The sequence below is a fragment of the Cygnus olor genome, chromosome 14 (genome assembly GCF_009769625.2).
Source record: "Cygnus olor isolate bCygOlo1 chromosome 14, bCygOlo1.pri.v2, whole genome shotgun sequence".
In the NCBI taxonomy this organism is placed as follows: domain Eukaryota; kingdom Metazoa; phylum Chordata; class Aves; order Anseriformes; family Anatidae; genus Cygnus; species Cygnus olor.
The window spans coordinates 986,300-1,009,763 of record NC_049182.1 but is presented as its reverse complement, the minus strand read 5'-3'; the positions used below and the strand labels follow the sequence as shown (position 1 = coordinate 1,009,763).

The following is a 23,464-nucleotide window of genomic DNA, read 5'->3' as shown; positions in this document are numbered from 1 at the left end:
TGAAAATATATCCACAGTGGGGAACGGAAATGTATGAATCAAATCACCCTTCAGAAAAAAAGGGGCTTTTGTACAAGAAATCCCACAGCAGATTTTTTTTTTTTCCAGGGGCTTGTTTGCATTACAAATGAAAAAGCCTGTCTCATAATCAAATGTGAACCAGAAGAACATGGCATCCTAGAAGGCGTGCTTGTCTAGACAGCCCATCAGCAGCCTAACCACATAACGGGCCCAAAAGCAGCTGCAAAGCTGTCAAAACAGCTCCTTGTGTAGCCTGTCACTGAGCCATACCCAAAGCGAAGCCTCTGCACTTGGTGATTATTGTACAAGGATGGGGAACAGAAGTAATACAATGAATGAGAAAACTGTGCTCTGCCACAGCCTGTTTGGACAGTTTCTTCAAAAATGTAATCACAGCATTGACTGAGCTCATGAATTTCAAATGCCTGTCGATTATGGTTGGCAGCAGGACCACAGAAGCCTTCCCAAAAAAGCTTGAACTTAGTTATTATGCTTTATTAAGAGCCCTGCAATACTAAAGTGAGAGCTGTGTGAAAGTGTTTGCAAGCAGCAAAACGCTTGACATTCATCCTTGACTATAATTTCATAAAGAGCAAGCATGAGGATATTTACTGGCTTTTCTGGGAACATAAATGTTTTAGGACGGAAGGCTTGAAAAGCTGCCGCATGCTAAAAGCATGCTGTGCATCTACCACTGCGCAAACACAATTTGGGTCTCTCTAGTTTGCATACACACCTGCAATGGGGAATGCTGGACCTGCTCCCTGGTCTGTGTGCTAGCTAATGACACGAGAAGGATGAGTTTTAAAAGCATATGCTACTTAAATGATTCTTTAAGAGTGCTCTCACAGCCATGCTAGTCACCATCCAGCTTTTCTTGCTTATACATATGCAAAATATACACAGAGTGATTTATTCCACACCCTTCCCTACTTCTCATCCTACCAAGTTCTGTGAAGGTTTTTGCTGAGCGAAAGCAGGAGCCTTTGCTGGATTACTGGGTCTGTAATACCCTCCTCAATGCAATTTTTTCAGTTTGGCCTGGAAAAAAGGTACATCTTGTTGAGGTGGGAGCATTTTTTTCGCTCCCTTGCTGCCTTAATTCTGCTGAATTCATTTCAATGCTTTGTGTCTCCTATCTGCCATTTCTGACTCCAACAGCAGAACATTTGCCTGCAGAGGCTTTCTGCCCTCACCTGTCCGGCTGTCACCATCCCACAGATTCTCCTGGTTCATCTCTGTGGCCTTCTGACTGTGGAGCCACCTCCTGCCATCCAACCCCTCCCAAAGCTTTCATTTCCACCACCGCTTTTGGAAAGCCTGTCCATGCTGGTCTCCTGCTCCTCTCCAGCAGCGATCCCAAGCCCCAGGCCACAGCCTGCTTCGAAATACAGGCTTACGTTGTGACTGTCAGCCTTTGGTAGGCCAAACCCAGCCCCACGCCTCATTCTTCACTCATTCTGCACAATGATCTCTTGATTGCAATTTTCTTTCAGTAGGAAGCTCTCTGTAAGAGCTTAATTTGGGCAGAGCTGCTCTAACAGTTGAAAACACAACTCGGAGAACATTTAGCAATACCTGTGTTACCGTCTTGTCTAAATCAGGCTCTTGTAAAATGCCTTTGTGCATCCCATAAATGTGCAATAGGGGAAGTACGAGGTCTGGAACGCACAGGCTGGGGGCCCTGAAAAGGGGGAGAAAGAAAATCACAAAACTTCCTCTAAGATAACCTTCTCAAATATTAGCAGGCAAGGTGGCTCTCAGCAAAGGAAGAGATCCCAGTGAATCTGTCATACGCCTGCAGGGGTTTTGGAGCCCTGACTGCAGACTAAACGACTTTCAGTTCCCTACAAGCGCAGTATAAAAGCGAACAGCGAGGACTAACAGGTACGCATGTGGACTGGAAAGCAGCCTGCCACGAGCCGCCCCAGCCGTTGCTCTCCGTGCAGCCCCTCACCGTTCCCCTCCGGTCTGCCCTGAAGGTACCTGGGGCGACGGGTGGCTCTCAGGCCGGTGGACAACCACCAGGAGCCACCCACGAATGGCGGCTGCCTGGCAGAAGGCCTTTGTGCAGGTTGGTCACCCAGCCATTGGAAAGGCATTTCCACATCAGCAGCACCTGGAGGTTGGTAGGCTGCAACACGGAGCAACCCTTTTCAGCAACCACACCCTCCTGAGGAGAAATAACGCTACGGTGCTCCCTGCCCAGGATTTCTGTGATGTCACGTCACAGCTACAAAGATTTTCCGGAGGTAGTCAGGTCTGAGTGATTTATTGTTGGGTGAAGTTAGGAGCGCTTCCAGTGCGCAGAGAAGTCTCCCATTTGCAGGGAGATGGATGACTGTCTGCAGAGAAAGCAAGAAAGTCAGACCCTGGGAGTTTGGAGCTGTGAGAGAAGATTAAATTCCCTTTGTACTTGGTCAAGTTCATGAGGAGGAAGAAATGCTCCAGAAGTTTCAGAAATATTAAAAGAACCTGGGCTCAGGCTCAGTGGGACCTGTCATTGCTTGCCAAGGAGGTCACATAGGTCAGAAGAGATTTATCTCAATCTATAAACTTTCATAATAACATGAAACAGCTTGTGAGGAGGATTCCTGCTTTATTTAAGTGTGTCCTCCAGCTGCTCCTTAGCAGCAGAGCTGCATTCCTGTGAATCCCGCTTGTAAATGATGCAGCTCTTTGCGTGACCAGAAATTGTAAAGAGATCCATGTAAGGGCGGACAGGCACAAAATCAGCAACATGTTTTATACCCTGGTTTAAAGGAGAAAAGATCCTGTGCCTGGAACATCTCTGTTCGTCCATCCAAAGCTCTGGTTTCAGCAGAGGACACGGTGATGGAGCTCAGGCCTGGGCACAGCCCAGGAGTTTTAACCATGTGCAGCCCCACTAAGCATTTCCTCCTTGCAAAACGGACGGCAGTTTTTAACACTGCTGTTTCCAGACCCGCTCCACACAGTGCTGCATTCTGTGTAACAAGGGAGTCTCCACATTCATTCCATCCATGAGACCTGGTGCTGAGGTGACCAGCCCTAACACACCAGCGGCGCCGGGCACAAGGGCAGCGTGCTGCAGGGCGCGCAGGCAGCAGGGCAATCCCTGCAGCTCGCCTGGTCTGCTCCAGCTGGGGCGCCCGTACGGGCGGCGCTGGCAGGGTGGCAGCTTGGCTACAGGATGACCAACTATTTCCAGAAGAAGCACTGAAAGGGATCTGGTGCTCCAACAAAAAAACTCCATCTTAAAGAAATACCTATTGCTTTACACAAAGGTGTATAAGTGTCTTAGTGGAACTTCTGTAGGATTCCATACATGGAAGTATTTATGACAGCTGCATAAATTATAGAAATAACTGAAGATATTGCCATACTAAATCTGAGAAATTAGATATTTGACCTAGGTTTGAATCCCAGCCATCTATTTAATTACTACAGACAACGTATTTATCTCTTCAGCCTCCCCAACATCTGTGGCAGTGAGCTGTACAGTTTGTGTGTGGATAAAAGCGGGACTTTTTGTAGACTGTCAAGCTGTTAGGCGACAGATTAAATTATCAACCTCTAGCTTTGGCAATATATCAGAAACATGAACATTTGTTTCCTATCTGTTTTCTCCTTATTGTTCACAATGCCAAGCTAGGGGCATGGCACACTCACAACTATCCAAGTGCATACAGACATAAACCCTCCCTTGCGAGGCACAAAGATAGAACATTTAGAACAGGAATATATGTAAAGAGATGTTGCCACATCCTTTAGTTATGTTTAATATTTCTGCACAGTCAAGCAACCATGAGGAAAGAAATAGCAACTGACTTCTGGCAACCATCACTACTGCAGCCCCCATTTACAACATATCGTTCGATCTCAAACCTCATTTTCTTAAACTTCTTGTTCTTATTCTGCTGCTACATATCTCTCTACTATCTCTCTCATCAATATGTGGGGCATTTTTCTGCGGTTTACAAACCAGAAATTACTCAGTTTTCTCAGCTTCCCTTACCAGCATCTTGCCCCTTAACACAGCAGTAACAGCATCCTACTCACAGTAAGTAGCTGCTGCAAATATCCACAGAAACAAAATCCAGGAGCAAAGCCCTTTCGGTAAATGGAACTGAATGATTCATGCCTCTTAACACTAAAAAAAATTAAAGAGGAAAATAAATTAAACACCTACTCAGAAATTAGAAGGCCCTAGCAACAACAAAGCATGCAACACGTGTTTTGGTTTTAAACCCACGCTGAGCTCCGGCCCCCCTCAGCAAGGCGGGCAGCCACGCAGGCCCGAGGCTGCATCCAGCCCCAGAGGAGGGGCACGGGAAGCCCAGCACCGATGGAAGCGGGACCAGGCACTGGCTGGCTCCTGGGGCCACGATGGCACCTGCCCCTCTGGGCAGTTTGCAGCGCGTGCCTTAAATCCTGCTCCTCCCCGAGCTGAGTTCAAAGGGCCTGAATTTTACAGCCAGCAGGGACTCCAACATTTTACGAAAGTCCAAAGAAAGTCAATGAAATTCCTGGCCGCACTGAAGCGTTTATGTTCCTCTCCACCTGGGACATGATGGGTAGGGTAGGCAGAGCGAGAAGGGCTTGAGAAGGCTCACCTCTTGCTCTAAACCCCTCCAACTATTCATCCAAAAAATTGCATCAATACTTCCTACAGTGATGAGCATAAGGAGAGCCATTGCAGGCCAAGCCAATGGTCCACTGTCCCCACAGCACCCAGGACCTTTTGCAGAGGACCAGGGAAATGTGGCAGGACCTGGGCAGACCTGTCCGTGTCCCCAGTACATGGTCAAGGCTGCAGGGACGCAGGGACTCAGAGACAGCGAAGACCTTGGATTTGAATAGCTCTTGGCTTTTCCTTCCACCAAGTTACCCAGATCTCTCTTGAAGCCATATCAGCCTTTGGCCTCCACAATTCTCTCTGGAAGAAGTCCTACAGTGATAGCACATTCTCCAGAACCATTCCCTTTGGTTTGTCTGAATCTGAACACTGCCAGCTGTCATCAATAGCTTCCAGTTCTGCAGCTGGAAACAACACAAAATTATTGTTTCCTACCTGTCCTCTCCATGACATCCAGGATTTCATAGATCCTTCTTGCATTCCCCGGCAGTCATTGCTGTTCAAGGCTGAAAAGCCTTTATCCATTCAGGTGTCCCTAAAATAAATAAATAATAAATAAATAAATAAATCCATACCCTTCATCCTCCATAACCTTCTCTATACCTTTTGTACTTTCAGAGTTTCTTACTACAGGACTATTCAAGATGCGACAAAGGCAGGGCCATGTTTTCTATGTTCTTTTCCTTTCTTGATTCTCCTACTCCTTGCATGTTGTGTGAGCACCTCTGAGCACTGAGCTGACGTTTTTGTAACACTACCTACTGTAGCCACGATATCTGGTTCCTCAATGGAACCAGTCGTGTAAGTCCAGCTGGATTTCTTTCCCTCTTCACATTGACTTTCCCTCTGCTCAGATGACAGCAGTGTTGCCAGGGTTAAGGCATGCTGCTGCCCCGCTGCAGCACTTACCTCACAGCAGTAAAATGCACACTCTGCAGATTTGTACCTCTTCTCCCAATGTCATTTCATTAGTTAGACCTTACGTCACCGCAGTTAAAATAGTTCTGTGACTGGGCAAACGCATTGCTTTGAAAAATAATTATATAAATTACATAAATTTCATGCCTTATTACATTTCTTCCGCCTCCAGTGCCTTGAACTCCACAGCAAGACGTACCTCTTAAACTTCACTGCCCCGCTTTGGCAAGGCTCGAAGTCAGATATCGACCCCCCTCCTCCCATGCTGGGTCGCTTTATGGCCCCTGGGGCCAGCATCACCTCCGGGCCGGGCCAAGCCGAGCCAGGCAGAGCCATTCTGTGCCGGGCCGCCCGCAAAAAGAGTGGACGAAACAGGATGCCTTCGAGTAGGTTAACAGAGATGATTCACTAAGGAGTAACTGAAAAGCCCGGGACTGTCTCTTTGCTAGATGTTTTATTCCAGCAGAGACTTTAATCAAGCTTCCAAGGAACTCCTCCCAGGGCTTCACAAGGTGCTAAAAAGATTTGCATAGGCAAAAACCACCACAATGAAAATAAATGGGTTTTAAAATATCAATAATGTAAATAACTATTTTCATTCTTAGCTTTTTCTAAACTTTTTTTTTCTTTAAAGACAAGCTTATGTTTGTAAGACTACTGTGCTAATAGTGTGTTTGGAAAATCAATGTAAGAGGTGAATAATGAAAAGACAGCAATTTGAGTATGTAACCTAATAGCAAAAAGCAGGCCATTTATATCAATATCAATTTCAGAGCACTTCTTACAGCCCAGCAAAATTCTAAGTTCTGCCATTCTGCCTAAGTTTCAATTGTTTTGAATGAGCAGAACATGTTTTTAGGACTGGAGGAATTTTTACTGGTAGGTGAACTAGCCTGATCAAAACCTGATTCAAATCAGCATGAACAATTCCGAAACCATCTGCAAGCACAAAGACATTTTCCAGTCAGAGGAACTCTCTTCCCACCTTTCAGTAATGGGGACACCAGACCTTTCTGAAGCCAGGGCACATTTTGTCAGTTTTTCAGAGAATACACACACATTTTTTCATGGCTTTTTTTTTTTCCCTCAGAAAAGCTTGAGTTCTCCACAGGTTTTAGATGTGAACATGCAGAATTACTTCCCAAGAATTGAATCATTAGCTTTTATAGATCCAGTGGCAACACTTTAAAATAATGACCAAGCCATTATTCATTCCCACGACATTTATTTTAATAACATTAATCATAATGAACTCATTTGGTATTAATGTAGGTGTCGTAAGGCCTTCTGTAGAATTCCTAGGGCATTAATTAGCCGGGCCATTATTTTTATTATTTTTCTAAAAGTTAATCTAAAATGTGCCTGAGAGGTTCTGGACTGGCCAAGCTCAGAAAAGAGTTCTCTGTTAGCCCAGGGAGCAAATACGAATCGCTTCCCGAAGGGTGGGCACATTTTGCCTGGATTTCGGCTGGATGGGGTCCAGCAGCTGCTGCCCTGTGCAGTTCGTGGTGTGCAAGGGACCCCTGCCCCAACCCACCCCGGTTGTGCCGCCGGGAGCTCCTGCAGCCCCGAGCCCAGCGGGCACTCAGCTGCTGCTCTAACAATCATATTTTGTGGCTGTGCGTATTCATAGCCGTTTTTTCTCAGGCTTGGACATGTTGCCAAGAGACTGAGAAATGGTGCCAAATTGTGCATCTTTGCAGGAAGCTCCAAAAGGAACCTCTTCTTTCTTTGGGCTACTTTTTAATCAAGCGTGTTCTGTGGAACCAGTGCTGTAGGATATTATCTTAAGAATATTCCCATGCTCTTCATACTCATTCTCTTAAAAAGATAAGCAATGCAGCTGATCCAGACTCTTCATTCCCTAATCCAAACGCTGCCTTGTCCATAAATATTTGTGTTTCAAAGTTCCTCACATTGCCAGGAGCTAGCAAGGAGGAAAAAAAAAAGAGAGAGAGAAGGAAAAAAAAAGCAACATAGAGAGAAGAAACCTGCTCGTTAGGTAAATCATTTTTGCTCTTACGAGAAAAGCAGTCACACTTGGACTGGTTCTCTAAGGAGGAAGACGTAGCCATTTAAAAATGAAAAACTCGATCCCCGTTTGCACCTCAAAAACCCAGCATGGGGACCTGGGCAGAAGGGAGACATGAGGGTAACAAAGCCACAGACCGAACACCCCAGCTGCTGGAGTCCTCAGCATAGATTGATTCGACATCCACGTGCCCCTCGGCGACAGCTCCTTTGAGGTGCAGCAGAGCAAGGAAATAGCACAAGCTCTGGCTCCTTCCTCTGCTTTCAACAGAGTTTATAGCCACCTACGCCTTTGAAATTCTTGGATTGTCATAATCTTGGAGAAAATACCTGAAACATCCTGCAGTAATGCAGTAAAAGACTGATTTCCAACTAGTGAAAACTTAAGTATGAAGAGAAGGCAGACTACAGACTTTTCTGTGATGAGAATCGCAATTTTGGCTGTTACCAAAAACATTTACGTGGTAACAGGAACAAGTTTAACACTCGCTACGGCTTTTGCAGTTGCAGAATTAGTGTTACACAGACAGGACCTTTTACAAAACACTTTATATTATCTTAGACAGTTTACAATCAGAATATTTTCAGTTTTATATTCCAAGTCTATGCAGAAAGTACTTTCCAACAGTAACACAGTGAATAAAATGCCTACATAATCCTGGAATGAGTCAACCTGAATGCAACAGCTAATAATACGGGACCTCAAACTGTTCAGTAGTTAGACCGCAATCCATTCTCCACCTGTCTCTGCATAGGCATGAGAAGAGAAATGTGCTCGGCAGTTAGACATCTCTGATGTCTATCACAAGAGTGGGGACTGCTCTGTACCCAAGGAACCGTGCAGGCGCTGGCTCAGTGACTTTCCTCCAGGGTGAGCAGTCCCGGTCCCTTTGAAGGAGTGGAAAGGCTGCGAGCAGTCGGGTAGTGCTTTAATTGGGCTGCAGCAGGACCCACTGCTGGGGAATGAACTCCAGCACCAAGGAGCCTGTGGAGGAGCCATGGTGCAAGACTAGGCGACATGCTTTATTTAGGCAAAAAGGGGGAGAAAAAAAAAAAAGGAAATAAAAAGCCCTGCTTCATCTGTAACTCATTGGTGCTCAGAAAGATCTTTGCAGCGGGGACAACGACACCACGTGTGACAAATTTACACCCGCTCTTTCATGCCGGTCTGTTCAGTGCCTGAGAAGGAGTCAATTTGACAAAACCTGCCAGGCAGAGGATAAAACCGGGCCTACAGAAAGAAGAATGGCTGTTCTCCTTTTCACATTCCAGCTAAAATGTGTTCCTCGCAGGCGGGTGTGAGGTGTGCTCAGGCCAGCCCAGTGCTCCCCCGATGCAATGCACCCCCTGCAGCTGCACCAAGCCCCCCAGCCCGGCACACAGAGCTCGCAGCAGAGCCACAAGTCGTGCACCCCAGGCCACACGCCTGGGAGTCCAGGTCCCAGCTGTTGAGTTGGGAGCAAGACGCTGAAGCATGACAGACCCAACAGAACAAACCTCAAGGCAAGGGGCACGTCGGGGGAAGCCTGAGCCAGCAGCACTGAGTGCCAGCCTGCAGGGAGATGCTCGTGAGCATCTCTGTGCACAGTGCACCAGAGTAACTCCAGCTGCACGCTTAGCAGGCTTCCTCAGGGCAGTCCGAAAAAGTGATCTCACCCAACACACTCGCTTCTTTCAGATCTACAAGTTCTTCTCACATCCAACACTTTATCATCTTACATTCATTAAACTGCTCTAAGCCTCAGCACTTCAGTTATTTCAATTGCTGTGGGCTAGTAGTATTTCAGAATCAAATGTTTTATTTCTCCTTTCCTATGGACTTTCTATTAAACTATTACAGTCACCACAAATTTATTAGCAGACATTTTATATACAATCTCATGCTTCAGGGTTTCCAGCTTACATAAGCACTGTTTTATGCTTACCACAGGAAATTTTATCTAACAGTGATACCATTTGCACAGACAAAGAGGATATGCACATCTCTCCTGTGATGCACATTTAAATTCTGTAAAACCAACAAACCAACAAGAACACCCTGCCCATTTAATTTATCCCTACAAAGGGAAGGTAACCAGTGCCAGTGAGGTGCGTTACAGGTGCCCAGAAAATCAGAAATAGAGTCCCAGTTGGGCACAGCTATGACCACATACAGATGACAAATAGAGGGAAAAAAAAAAAAGCATCCCAAAAAACTTGCTCTAGGACTTTCTTTCACTTATGCTTTCAGCTCGCAACCACACGTGCTTTGTGGTTATATCCCACGCACATGTCCTTGCAAGTTTCAGAAAAAGTTTCTGAATACCTGGAATGCTGCTCTTGGCCTCCAAGCCATCTCCACTGCCTGCACCTCCAGAAGACAGGAAGCCTCCCTGAGACCCAAAAAGTATTATTTTCCTGTTTGCTCCCTGTCTTGCTAAAGCACCTGCCCTTTAATCTAGACTGTAAGTGTGAAAGAAAAAGGAATAAAGTAAACCTGCAGCATTTGGGGGAAAATCATTTTTTGTGCTTAAATAAAAAACAGGGAAGGGAAGAGGGAAAATCAACTTCACTGGCCATGCAAGGCAGGATGCTGTTTTTCACTGTGGTTCACAAATGATCAAGATATAATAAGAACTTGAACATTAGAACCAAAAGAATGAGTATTTTCTTAAGGTATAACAGAGAGGCCCATTGTATGGATATACAGGCCTGAACTTTAAAGCACTGGACTTTGGTATAATCTGACACTTCCTGAAGGGAATAAAAGACGGATAATTAAGTATTAAAAGAAAATCTTTTGAAAAGAAAAGACACCCTGAAAGGAAGTACCGAAACATTTCATTCAAAAAATTTTGAAATGGGATGTTTGACACTACCTGAATTTGTCATCTCCTTAGTGTCTTCACCCTCTTAAAAATTAAGTTTTCAGCAATGATGGCATGATTATATGAAGCATTTAATTTCAACTGATCTGCTCATTGAAGAGCTATTCATCGTCTTTTTTCCAGTTAGATCTTCACATAGCACAAAGGTAGCTTTTATGATTTTTTAGTATGTCATTTGTAGAACAATTAGTACTAAACCAATTACAACTTCAAGTGCTAAATTCCAGGAAACAGTTCAGGACACCTGTGGAGTCCATGAGCATATATTTCTTCATACATGATTACAAAAGAAACCATGCCTGTATCATGAAAACATGTACTGATTTATAGCTCTTCTTGTTGTTCATTTATAATGTAAGGAAGCAGTTTATTAGAAAAGCTTTGAAAATAAAATGTTAAACAAGTCATATGCTGAGGAACTGATGTAAAACAAATTTTCTTTAGTATATATTAAATAATGAAAGTTTCTGATTTGTATCAATTTCTTAGCTTCATCTACTTATCTTCTTGCCATACCTGAGACACCAGCTATTTCTCTATCACAGGCAGCCAAAAAAAAATCTTTATATGGTTTTAAGGTGCTTCTTCATTAACAAGGCTTATAAGAGACAATACTTATGTTGGAATGGTTATTCAGGCATTCTCACAAAGTTTTTGAAAGGGGAGATGAAATTCTAAGAGCAAATAAGTTTCGAAATATGCTCTCGTATTTTAGCAATGGCATTTGAAATCAATATTTTCCATTACCTCTATAAATGGTGGCAAAATGTATGGTAACATTTCAGCTGCTAATATCTTACAGTCTGATCTATATAGAATACGTACTTTTTGTGGTCTGATTGTATTGATTCCTCATTTAGCATACAAATGAGGCTACAAGTTCATTAAAAAAGGGAAAAACAATTGCTTGGTACTTTATACTTGTCACTCAGGAGACTGAGTTAGAGTTCAGTAAACTTATATGTGAATAATAATTATGGGCATGTGCACACTTGTCTTCAGAAGCTGCATAAATCTTTCTGTAAAACCTGCTCCAAGTTTTTTCTAATGCCTGAAACACTGAAATAGCATTTCTTGGCTGCAGGAAGAAAAAGGACACCCTTGTCAAACCCAAAACATTGAACAACACCCCAAAATAAGTTTCACTAACTTTCTCTTATCAGCCACATTCATTGAAAACCTAACAATACAGCGCTACATGCAACCGGTCTGAGTGATTTGTGGAGACAGAGAATGGAATAATGTTTTCAACAATGGCATAAAGCACAAAAGAAAATGCCATGCCTTCCCTTCTACCTCTTCTACATTTATTTATTATTTTTGCAGAACTGAAACTGAGCTTGAAAATTTGAAGATTTGGAACCTGGAGCACATTTTCTATTTTAGGGCCATCCACAGCACCACTCCAGTATTATACAAATACCCTGACAAACAATACAGCAGGGAAGAATAATCAATGAAGGACTAAACTCATACTACAGATTGTGCCACAACTGTGAGCTAGTGTGTATCCAAAGGAAACAAAAGCTCTCCTACTGCTGACGATTCACATAGCTTGCTCTTGTGGTTTGTGATTTTACTCATTAAGATTCCTGTTTATATACCTAGTAACAGAGATGTGTGGCTTAAACAGCATCCAACAGGCAGGTTTATGAACAGTTCCTACAAACTGCGAGTCTCAGAGCACATCATAGTTAAGTATGTATTTTTCTCAGGCAATGCAGTTCAGGAAACCTGATGGCCTTCCCATCAGTATTATTTGATAGGACCAAAAGGAAAGTAACTCTTGCAACTTTAATGCAAATTGCACGTAGCTTTTGAGCATCATAACAGAAAGTTGTTCAACTGTGAACTTCGGATTCACCGAATAACGCCTGGTTTTCATTCTCGGAATGAAGACATGAAATACTAGCTGGACTGTTGTCTGAACTGAGATTTCAGGAAGGACAGTCTAATTTCCAGAGCCCAGGCTTTGACCTCTGTTTTGAAGCTGACAGTATGCCCATCCTGTTAGAGGCTTAGAATGGTCTAATATTTAATGGGATTTTGACATTTTGAAAATTTCAATCCAAGCGTATGCATGCAGAACCATCAAAAAATATCATGTAGGAGGATCTGTACCACTATGGAGCTGTGCTAACTTAGATTAATAACTCAAAGGGGAGCACCTATAAAATGTTTACCAATTTTGTACCTTTCTTTTCTGCAGAAATAAGGATATTGAGTTTTAAAATCACAGCAACCTGGAAGAACTTGAGGCAAACCATCAGTACATAATGAACAAAGTTGTGTCATTTCCAAGGCTCTGCATGAAAAGACACACACGCATTAGGTACATTTATGTCTTACATTATAGAAGTTTCAGTATTCTCTGGATATAAGACTCCCAATACTTTTAAAAATGATGTCCTTGAAAAGGTAATGACTATGTCAGGCAATGAAGTTAAAATAAGAAATGTGAAAGTAATAAAACACTATCCATAAGTAGCAGCAGGTGTCCAACCTTTTCACCTGCTGACATGTCGAAATGTCTTTTTTTCCAGAAGATAAGCTGTGAGATGACTGTACTGGAAATTACATTTTAGCTCCAATGAATCACATTTTCCAGCTTGAAATCGCTCACAGTGAAGGCACTATGTGCCTGAGGACTCTTCACTTCCAGGACTAATGCTTGGAGTGGCTGGGAGAAAAAACATCTCCAGTGGTTGTAGGGATGCATGGGTGCTGTTTAGATGTATCTCAAAGTCTCCCCCAGAAGATCGCGATCATCCCTGTATTTTCAATCTTCCAGAGAATTTAACAACAGGAATTTGTGCTCCTCTTGAATATGGTACCCTGCAGACTTGGTTACAGACTTCTCCTCCCAGCCATGAACCGTCCACAGTCATCTGGGGAGGAATACTGTACAGCTATTCCCTCTTGCAGGTCCCATCTATTTTTCTCTTCCCGTTCACATATCACCTAATGCATGCTTAGCTTTTCCCCCTCCATCAGTTCTGGGCCTCACAGCAAAGTTTCTGTCCTGCCTGGCAGAGCAGAGTTCCTACCAGCTTACCTCTCCCACACTACTTTCTGGATGTGCCCACCAGTTTAATTTAACTCCCATTCCTTACTTGCCATTACCCGGACTGTAGCCCCCTGCTCTCTTCCTTTACACCTCAAAATATCTTAGTCTCCTTTTACTGTCACACGCAGTATTGTCTAATAAAAATGTGGACATAACATCGCTGCTGCTGCCTCTCTGGGGAGATAACTACAGAAACAGTAAAGAATAACAGACAAATTGTCCTGTCTTGTCTTAATGCTGTCATGCAAGTTACCTTAAAACTTTCTTTCTATATGTTGTTTTGTCTTTCTGTTGTCTTCTATATTTTGTTGGTGATTGTAATTATGTTTTTGAATGTAAGATGAAAGGGACTTAGCTAGATGCAGAAAATTATAGTGCTCTGTGTATTCATGTAATTGAATGTTTTCCTTTTCTTGGATATTTACATGAGCTATTAATTTTATTTTCTTTTAGGTATGGAACTTGGAGCTTCAAAATAATCATTTGGCTTATTTGCAGAAGATACTCTGATTTAATTATTTATAAGAATTATGAATTGAGAATGATGAATAAACATCCATGACAATTAATAGCTTCTTTGTAGAATTCTCATATGGAACCAGATGGTCTAGTGATGCATGTAAATAGATCATTTATTTCATTTGGAAATCTGAATATTGAATAAGAAATTAGGTATTTGCAGTTAAAGACCTTACCAAATGTTAAAGCAAATTCAAAATGGGGGAATAGATTATACTCTTTGCGATATGGAAATAAATCCAGAGGCCTATTCAGAATTAACAGCCTAGTTTAACACATGATCTCATCACAAATGCTCAATATGCATGGAAGAAAAATATTTGTCTGTTTGAACTTATTAATCATCGCCTTTTACATCAGAAGTCTTTGTCTTGCCAGCCACGCAAGCTGCTGACATAAGATACAAACTTCACTGGTGGTTACTAACCTCCAATTTTCACATGACTGCTTGAAAAAAAAAGTGTTTACAAATAGATCACACCACAACAAGTGACAGAGTTTGATGGGGGAAAAAAAAAAAAAACTGAACAGCAATGAAGGTACGTTCATTCGCTGACATGCCAGCATCACTACTTTTCAAGACATATTTTTAAGAAAAGGAAAACAACATGCATATGAAACCTAGATGCCAAGCAAATGATGCTGCTATGACATGTTTGCAAATAACCACAGCAACAACAGTCACTAAGATACCAATCACTGTGGTTTAACGGATGAATAGTACATGCATGCACTGAAGTCATTGATAAATAAACTCATGGATACACTGTAAAACTGATTTTCACTGCCCACTTTAACAGTGGAAAAAGTAAATGTGGCCGTGACCTTTCCACAGATCTGTGGAGCACCAGCACTCTAATTAATTGACTCGGTATATAATACAGAATGTTATCACAGTGACCCCAGAAAAGTAATGTACGTCCAGTGACAGAAAGAGCCAATTCTCATCTCACTAAGACTATCATAAATCAGCCATCAGTGAGCACGTTACCAGGGCTAAGCAGCGCAGCAGGGCGGAGAATTGGGATCCCCGGCTGCAGGTGGATGCTGCCAGCATGGGGAGATGAGGAGAGGAGCCCAGCTCAGCCCGACGCTCCCACCCAGCCCCAGCTCAGCCCCACACTCCCACCCAGCCCCAGCTCAGCCCCGCCACGAGTGGTGCTGAGCAGGACGTTAACACTTGCCTGCTGACCGGGGAGCGGTGCGGGGGCACCGCTGCTCTCCTGGCCACAAAGCAAGGCAGCCAGGCTGTGCATAAACTGAAGCTGGAGGTACTAAAACTGACATGATTTGGGATTCAAAGGCAGAAAGGGACATGAGAGGTAAGCGACAATGAGAAAAACTGAAACAAGACACAATTAACAGCGTAAGACTCAAAGCCTCTTACTGACACTTCAGATTCTCCTGGGCAGCCCCACTGGTCAGCTCTGCTTCAGGTGGCGGCAGAGCCCTGCACGCTGTGAAATGCTGCTGTGTGCTGCAGAGCTCGGTCCTAGCCCCCAAACCTCCGACCAAATCCCCTCAACAACTCCAGAAGATCGTTGCCCTTCGAAGCCCTCTAAGAATGCAGCCTGCAGGATACAGGCAGAAAGATACAGGTGGGAGTAGAGAGTTTGCTGGGGAAAATTATGGTTGTTTCATATTTTTGAATATATATGGAATTTTTTCACGTGAATAGACACTACCAATTTTTATTTCTAAATTATTTTCTTCTGGGAACTTGGCAACTCTACAAGAAATAATTGTATACCAGTGGTTTGATAGGATAAATAACAAGAAATATTGTACATTTCCTATAAATTGTCTTTACCTTTTTTTGTTGCACCTGAAGTTGGTACTAGGGGAAATCAGGCAGGACTAAGAAAAACCCATCTTATGGGATCAGCTCGCTCAGAGAACAGATAATATTGTAAAAGACCTCACCTCCATGCCAAGCATGGGTTTTCAAATGTGCCAAAGCTAGACCTAGCATGACTAACATCTAACACCTGCTGGTGACCCTCTCGATGGGCTGTAGGAAACAGACTCAAACTGGGTTTTCTCTGGTCTTTGCCTACATGCCGCCATGTGTTGAGAGAACAAAGAATTATGACAGATGAGCAAGAATTAGCAAAAAGTTATGTTGTTCCACAAGCAGGAGAAAGATGCTGGACTTGCCCATGTGTCACCGTGGGTTTCATGAAGTCCAGTTTAGCACCCTGCCCACTGAGCCTGTTCCTCCTCTGGAGCTGTCCAGCTTCTTTCATAATTTTGTTTAAAAACTCTGTTTTTTCACTGTAACCACGATGCTAATGTTTTGCATGCCTGATGTGGGAGCATCAAGGCCAGAGTTCATGTACCAAAACATCTGTATTCCTAAAGGACAGTCCCAGGATTGTTTTACCATTGCCAGGAGGTGTCCATGTGCAGAAGTCCCCAGCCCGCTCCCGCTGGGCAGCAGCAGGCAGCAAGCACCCAGTGCAGGGCACGCGAGCGGGGCTCACAGTGCCACACGAGAAAGGTGGCACCAGGACACACGAGGGGCACGGCCCAGTCCCAGCCCAGGGTGCTGGGAGCAGGGACCGGGGGTGAAGGTGAGTGCTCAGAGCTGATTTTGCTGGGCAGAGGGAGCTGCTTGCAGCGCAGAACACTCTCAGCAGCTGGGAAGATTTATTTTTCTTAAATTGGGAAACAGGAAATGATTCCCATGACTAAAGCTTTTTGAAGCCCGTCTCACATTTAATATTTAAAATTATCAGTTTCAGATATATTAACACCTCTCAGCTTTCCCATCGAATAAAGTTGGCCGTGCATTTGTAGCATAGCAACGTGCCCGCAGGCACACTCGAGTTGCCATGGGCGTAGCTCAGACGCACACCTCGGCTTACGCCACGGGAACAGAACAGAAAAATGCCACTGGCAGGTAAATGCAAGTCCGCTCCAGAGTCAGAGCATGCGTGTGTGCGCATGCATGGGTGTAAAATCCAGCTTTCCTGCACCGTGGCCAACATATGGAAGTCTGATTTTCTAGGTGTTCCACATACAAGAGAGTTTGGTGCCTAGCACCTTGTAAAAAGCCAACAACTGCTTCTTGACTCTTATTTCCTAAAGCATTGCTCAGTTTATAGACAGCCTAGCAGGAACATCCTTTTCCTCTACAAAGACTCATTTTCTTAGTTTTCTTTCCTCTGACGTGTAACTGTACATGTTATTTTTATGATAGCAGAACGAAACCCCTAGGTCTGTCTCACACAGAGCTAAACCTGGTCCTTTCACAGACCCCAGTAGCACAGCTACCTCCACCTTCACGCCCAAGCTGAACCCTGCCTCTGCTCCACGCCTTGTCACCCGGATGAATTGTAATGGATTGTAAAACCCTCACTGGAGGGGGATAACATTAGTGCAAACATGTTTTACTGTAAGTATTAAATCTTTAGTGAAAGCCCTCATAATTCTTTTATATTCTATCACTAACTATAAATTAGATTTTATTACACTTAATGGTTATAGCAGCCTTCTAGATTCAGCATTCTCTCTTTAGGTCATAATAGCCCATAACGCAGTGTTAATTCTTCCTCCACTTCAGCTAAGAACTTTAATATGAGAAAAACAAAAACACTAATTATTGTAGGCCTTAATTCAGGAGATGCTGACTGAAAGCAGAGAGGCTGAAACGAGACAGATCTCCCAGATGTGCCCAGTCTGTCCCATTTGCAGGTTCTCTTCCCCTGCCACCGAGCTGTCACATGCATGGGGCACTAAACAGCACTCTGCTAGCAAAATACAGTGAATGCTCATAGACTAAAAAAATGCAACTAGATGATGACTTTGTAAGTGTTTTGAATGCAATTTCCACTTTGCATTTTAACATTTTTCTTATTTTGATGAGTGGGCATGTACACAACATGTTTCACAACATGAGTTTCTTTTGCTTTTCAGTCCCAATTTACCTACCTCTGATATGCAATAACATTTACTTGCTTTAAGAATATTGTGGTGTTTAATTAAGGACTGTCAAGCCACACAAGGTGCTTGATGACAAATTTTATTATTTATTATCAGAATAAGCAGCCCCTAATGAGTAAAAATGCAAATTACTGCCAATAAGCTCACATGTGCAAACCCATCTAGCTTTTGAGATGACTGTTTCACATTAGTGCTGAGTGAAGCCCTTCTGCCCATTGAACTTGCCTACAGCTATCACAGCCCGCGGGGCGCACACACACACACATCCCTCCACACTCAGAAGAGCTTGGGATGTGGGAAGAGTCCAACCACCCATTGCAGCAATGCGATATTCAGCCAGCGCTTGTGTTCATGTTTAACAGCATACCTTCTTATCAGCCTTGAGAATCTTTCAGCGCTTAAAGTGACAACACAAACAGCTCGACTGAAAAAAGAACTGGTTAGAATGGAAGGGGAGTTAAATGCAATTGTGCAGTTCTGCAGCAGAACCAGGTGACCACAGCACAAACGATCAGGGCGCCCAGGTTCACAGTCAATGATTTTGCCTTCCATGACTGCAGAAATCTGTCCCAGCGTGTTGTACTGCTTGCATTTAAACTGAATTTGGTTTGTCCAGTGTAGGAAAGAACATCAGAGAAGAGAGAATGTCAAGGACATCAGTGCAAATTCATGAGCCAAAATATAGACCTGAAACATCTACGTATGTTAGCAGCTTGAATTTCTCCTGCCAGAGGCTCCCCAACCTGCTTCACAACCTGCTGTGAAGATTGTACCAGTGCACTACTGCTACCTGTGCAAATATTTGTCTAGCTAGCCAAACTCAGAGGCAATTCTACCTGGTCAATAGACACAATAGTCTAGCCGTGTCCTCAGTTACACAGACTGCCCTGTTGAAATTAAGTGGGGTAGGTATTACATGGAACATGAGATTAAAGGCTATGCTTTGATTCTAGCAATGCTTGTAGACCTCAGTGAAGACAAACTCCCCCCTCATCCCCCACGTCACCCCCATGTGAGGCGTTGGCCAAGCATACGCTGAAAGACTGTTGGCAAGAGATCAGCCAAGAAGAGGGCAAAACACAGATTTGAAGTGAATTACTATGGGTCACAGGGCAGCTGCAGAGCTGGAATGGAAAATAACCTCTCTACTGTATATTCTAATGTTTTACAAGCTGGATTTCAATACTCCACACAGTTCCCTGTCATTTATTTGGTAGGGGGCCAATACAACTGAAATCATATCCTCCCTCTGTTTTGTCTCAATTTTTATTGTTTTCTTATGTCCTAAAACTTTACAGATCATTACCACTGCCATTTCGTCATCTCCACCTTCCCCTCAGTACACATACATCACAAAACTGTAATATTCTATACACATTATTACAGTATATGCCCAAGATTAATCATGGAGAATGAACGGAAACGCTTGACATTACTTCTCACTAACATGAAATAGAAAATACTTCCAGATATGCATGTGCTGTCTCAGATGTAGACGTAGCAGAGGCCCTTTGCAGTATTTTAGTTGCATTTGGTGCCGGTGGGGATTCACAAGCAGCGCTACTGCTAAGGCAGACGGGGCACAGACAGTTTGTTCCAATTTTGCAGTGCTGTAAAGCAGCATTTTATCGACAATGGCATGATTTCCCTTAGCAATTGCTGCAATGAAGCTATTGGAAAGGTAAGGATTTTTAAAAATCACAGAATTAAAAAAATCTTTAGTTACATAAACTGCACAGATTTTCACAGCTTTTAACTGTAGAATGTAGATATTGGAAGGAACATGGTGTTATCTCCTCTAATTTCGAGGTTTGCAAGGGCCTGAAGTCCAGCTGGGATGATAGGAGTTAGGTCCAATGGAAATTTACTCCTATTCAAGCACCAATCACACGTGGTTTAAAATGCTGGCACTATTATTTTGACAACTCCTCAGTTTTGTTTTTAAAATTCTAGGAAAGTCTCACACATTAATAGAAGCACCTGTTCCCGAGCCAAGAGCTAAAATGTGTCTTTGCAGGATGGTCTAGGCAGGAAGAATCCAATACCTGATACATGAGTGATTAACACAAATGGATGTTCTGGAGATGAAATTATTCCTCCTTTCTCCTCCTCACCCCATACAAGCATCCCCAGTTAAAACCCATGCTGTTACCAAAAGAGAAAGATTAACTTGTTTACCTATATATATATATATATATATCTCACGTTACAGACTATTTTTAGATGCTCAATATAAATTAAAAATAGTAGTGAACAATGGTAGCAAATGAAACTTTGATGCTAACGATGGCTTTGCTGTTCAGTCTTGTATAGTGGTTACTCAAAAGTGTACTCAGAGATCTTGAGCAGCAAGCCAATGTTATGCACAACTCTTTCCCGCTTGCTCTCTTCAAAAAGTTTATTTTCATGAAGATTTCACAGGAAATAGTAAAAACCTTAGCTCATATCCCTAGATGAATCTTTTGACAGTAACTGCGTCCATGAAGCTAATCCTGTCTTGAACTATAGACACAAATTTTGCATGACAGCCAGCACAGAGATGGACAGTTTTCGAAATACTTTTCAAACATGGCTGTGAAGTACTTACCGCAACAAGGCTGAGGGAGGAAATCCTCGAAAGGGAGGCAGTATTTAGTAACCTTCTATTTCCCCCAGCAAATATCTTGGAACCTTCCTGTGTTTCATCATCAAGGTGTTTTTACAGCAATATTCCTGGGTGACAGCTCATGTACTCTTACTGAATGCATTAAACATTCCCATGATTTGTTAGGAACATGCTATTAGTTTTCTGATCGAGGATTTCAGTTACTGACCACAATTTTCCATTACCAAATCTGCATTCTTCACTAATGCATCCCAGAGCCTTATCTGGCACTGACCAGAGGAAAAACAAAGGCTTTGCATGCACAGATGACATTTGGGGTCAAGAGCACTTTATCAAAACGCATAGACCAAACAGAGGCAGACATGAGAAGCACACTTGTCCTGCTATGTGTCTGGATACAGCCTTAGCCAGGGCACTGCTGGCACAGGACCTCTTGCCCCCAGCCCTGGCCGTTAGCCCCCCTCCCATCCCACTGGTGGCCAGAAGGGGCTGGCTCCTCCTAACATGTGTCAGATGGAAGTGTTGTTCAGTGTTCTGTCGGCTGTGCATCGAGCGATACCAGCAGTGACAGGTATAAAAAAAAAAGAACAAGTCATTTGTTATTTAATTAAAACCACCATCTAAGTGGCAGACCTGTCTATGTTCGTAGCTGCTGTATGGCTGCGGGCTGGGCAGCAAATAGTTACCAGCCTATTGCAATGACTACAGAAGCAAATGCAGTATTTCCTAATTAGCTGTTTTCATAAAATTGATTAACTGTAGGCAGATAGGCAATCACCAGGAATTTATGGAAAGCTGTTTTACAGTCAGCGCATGCAACACTGAAGTCATTCAGGTGCTCAAGCATCAGGGCCGCCTCTCATGGCGATCAGCTCTGCAGAATTACTTCCTCTTACTCTGTGAATACAGAATTTCAGAATTACTCCTATTTCTGTGCAGGACCCCCGCAAAGGGGGACTGGAAGGCCCCTGCGCCTTCCAGCAGCTGATCTGACATACAACTGACTGCTCCCCAAACTACAGCACACATCTTTCAAGCTGGCAGCGTTTTTTTTCCCCCCAAAGACTCCTTCACCAGGTCTGATTCTTTTGTAGTCTTGCAGCTAATTAATTTCGATAAAAGGAAAAGCTCAGAGTTGGTTCCCCACCCCAGCTGATTTTACTTTTTTTTTTTTTTTAATTTCTAACTTCACTTTTCTTCTTGCTTTCTGAAGAACTTCAATTCCCCTTAAAATTGAAATACATTCCAACTAGACCTCAGGACTTATGTTTGTTATTGTAAAAACCCTGTAATGACTCCTGGCTTTCTTATTGATGGGACCTCTTGCCAAACTAGGACTTACTCCGTGCAACAGCTGAAGTTGGCAGCCACAGCTTTCAGAGAAACCTCAAAACTTCACAGAGGATTAACTAAGGTGACATTGAGATTCAACAGCATCTTAACACCATCTGTTCCCTGATAAAATCCTCCTAGAGGGGAGAACTCACTAACTGGTTTCGCCTCAGCCTCGATGCTTTATGGCTCTCCTGCTGTCAGGAGCTGCGGCTGCCCCCCCAAGCCCCACCTGTGCCCGCCGCAGGCCCCCGCGGGCCGGAGCTGGGATTTATCGCTCCTGCTGCCAAGGGGGCACCTCACCCGGCTGCTGGGTCTCCATCAGATCCATTTGTCAGCCTCAAGAGTCTGGCTTCTTCGACGTTGTTGTTGTTGTGTCCCCCCCAGCTAGAGCACGGCTAAGACAAATGGACTTTTTGCTGTTCAAATATTGCACCCCAGATAGAGCTGCGCAGACACCACAGTGACAGATACTTTGGGTCTGTGTTGCTACAAGCACCACCTCTACCTGAATACACCCCCTGAAATTATTTTCTGTTCCTCTTGGGAAGATGCTCAGAGGTCGATGTTCCCTCACGAGTTCAATAAAACCTGACCCGTCTGCTACTGGTCCTGCGGCCAGCACCCTGCCACTGCTCCCTTCCCAGCAGAACCACCCAGCGCCTGAACCGCCTCCTCATCCAATTTTCCCTTTGTGTCACCCCACGTACCTCGCCCCGAGGGGAGGGGTGAACACAACCGCTTTAAAAGATGACGTGACACAAACTGCATGCCTCCATCGCCAGAGGTACCCGCTTCAGCCAGGTCTGCTGGAACAGCACGCTGCGGTGTGTCTGCACGGGTTTGTCTCGTTGTGTCCCCCGGGGAGCACGGGGCAGCAGGGTGGATGAGCTCTGCTCTGCTGCAGGCAGCCAGCCCCTCACCTCTGGCCGCCCAGGGCACAGCCAGCACCCACGGAGCAAGCACCATGGTTAATCCTGCAGCAAAGAACCTGGGCTCCTCGCTTCTGCCCAAACACATCTCATAAAACCTGTTGGAATACAAGGAAACCATGCACCTGGGCACCTGACGAAATGGTCTTACGTGAATTATTTTTTTTTTGAAGTTAAAGATACATGGTAAATTGCTTGCAAGTAGCAGCATTGTGGGCTGGAGAAAAGCAGTGTAGTTAACAATTTAAATGATTAGCTGAGCTCAGGAGATCCAGCCACCTCCTAAGTGACTATGAATATTCAGGTAAATATGTTTAGCTGAAATATTGAGTCATCAGCAGACACTACATGCACAAAATGTACTCCTGCCTATTTTTCATTAATTTAAAACACGGTACTGGCAGCCGGCACCCTTGATAGCTTGCCATAACACATCTGTAATATTTCTCAGGTACGTTAACCTTTGGGTGGGCTTCCTTTCCTCTGGCATGCTACAGGATGCAGAAGATAACAGCTTTGCATGCAGCACCTAAGTGTTTGTAGATAAAACTCAGAAGCTGGGGATGGAGGGAAGAGGGAGAAAAATCAAACAGCACTTTGCCTCAGACA

General features: G+C 43.8%; 1 long non-coding RNA gene across 1 annotated transcript in view; it reads right to left on the bottom strand.

Moving 5' to 3' along the window:
* LOC121077963 overlaps positions 1–23,464 on the bottom strand; it is a 56,515-nt gene that overhangs the window by 22,145 nt on the left and 10,906 nt on the right. Inside the window, exon 2 of the long non-coding RNA XR_005824390.1 lies at positions 5,075–5,174. This is a non-coding gene — a long non-coding RNA (uncharacterized LOC121077963). The remainder of the gene's footprint in view (positions 1–5,074; positions 5,175–23,464) is intronic.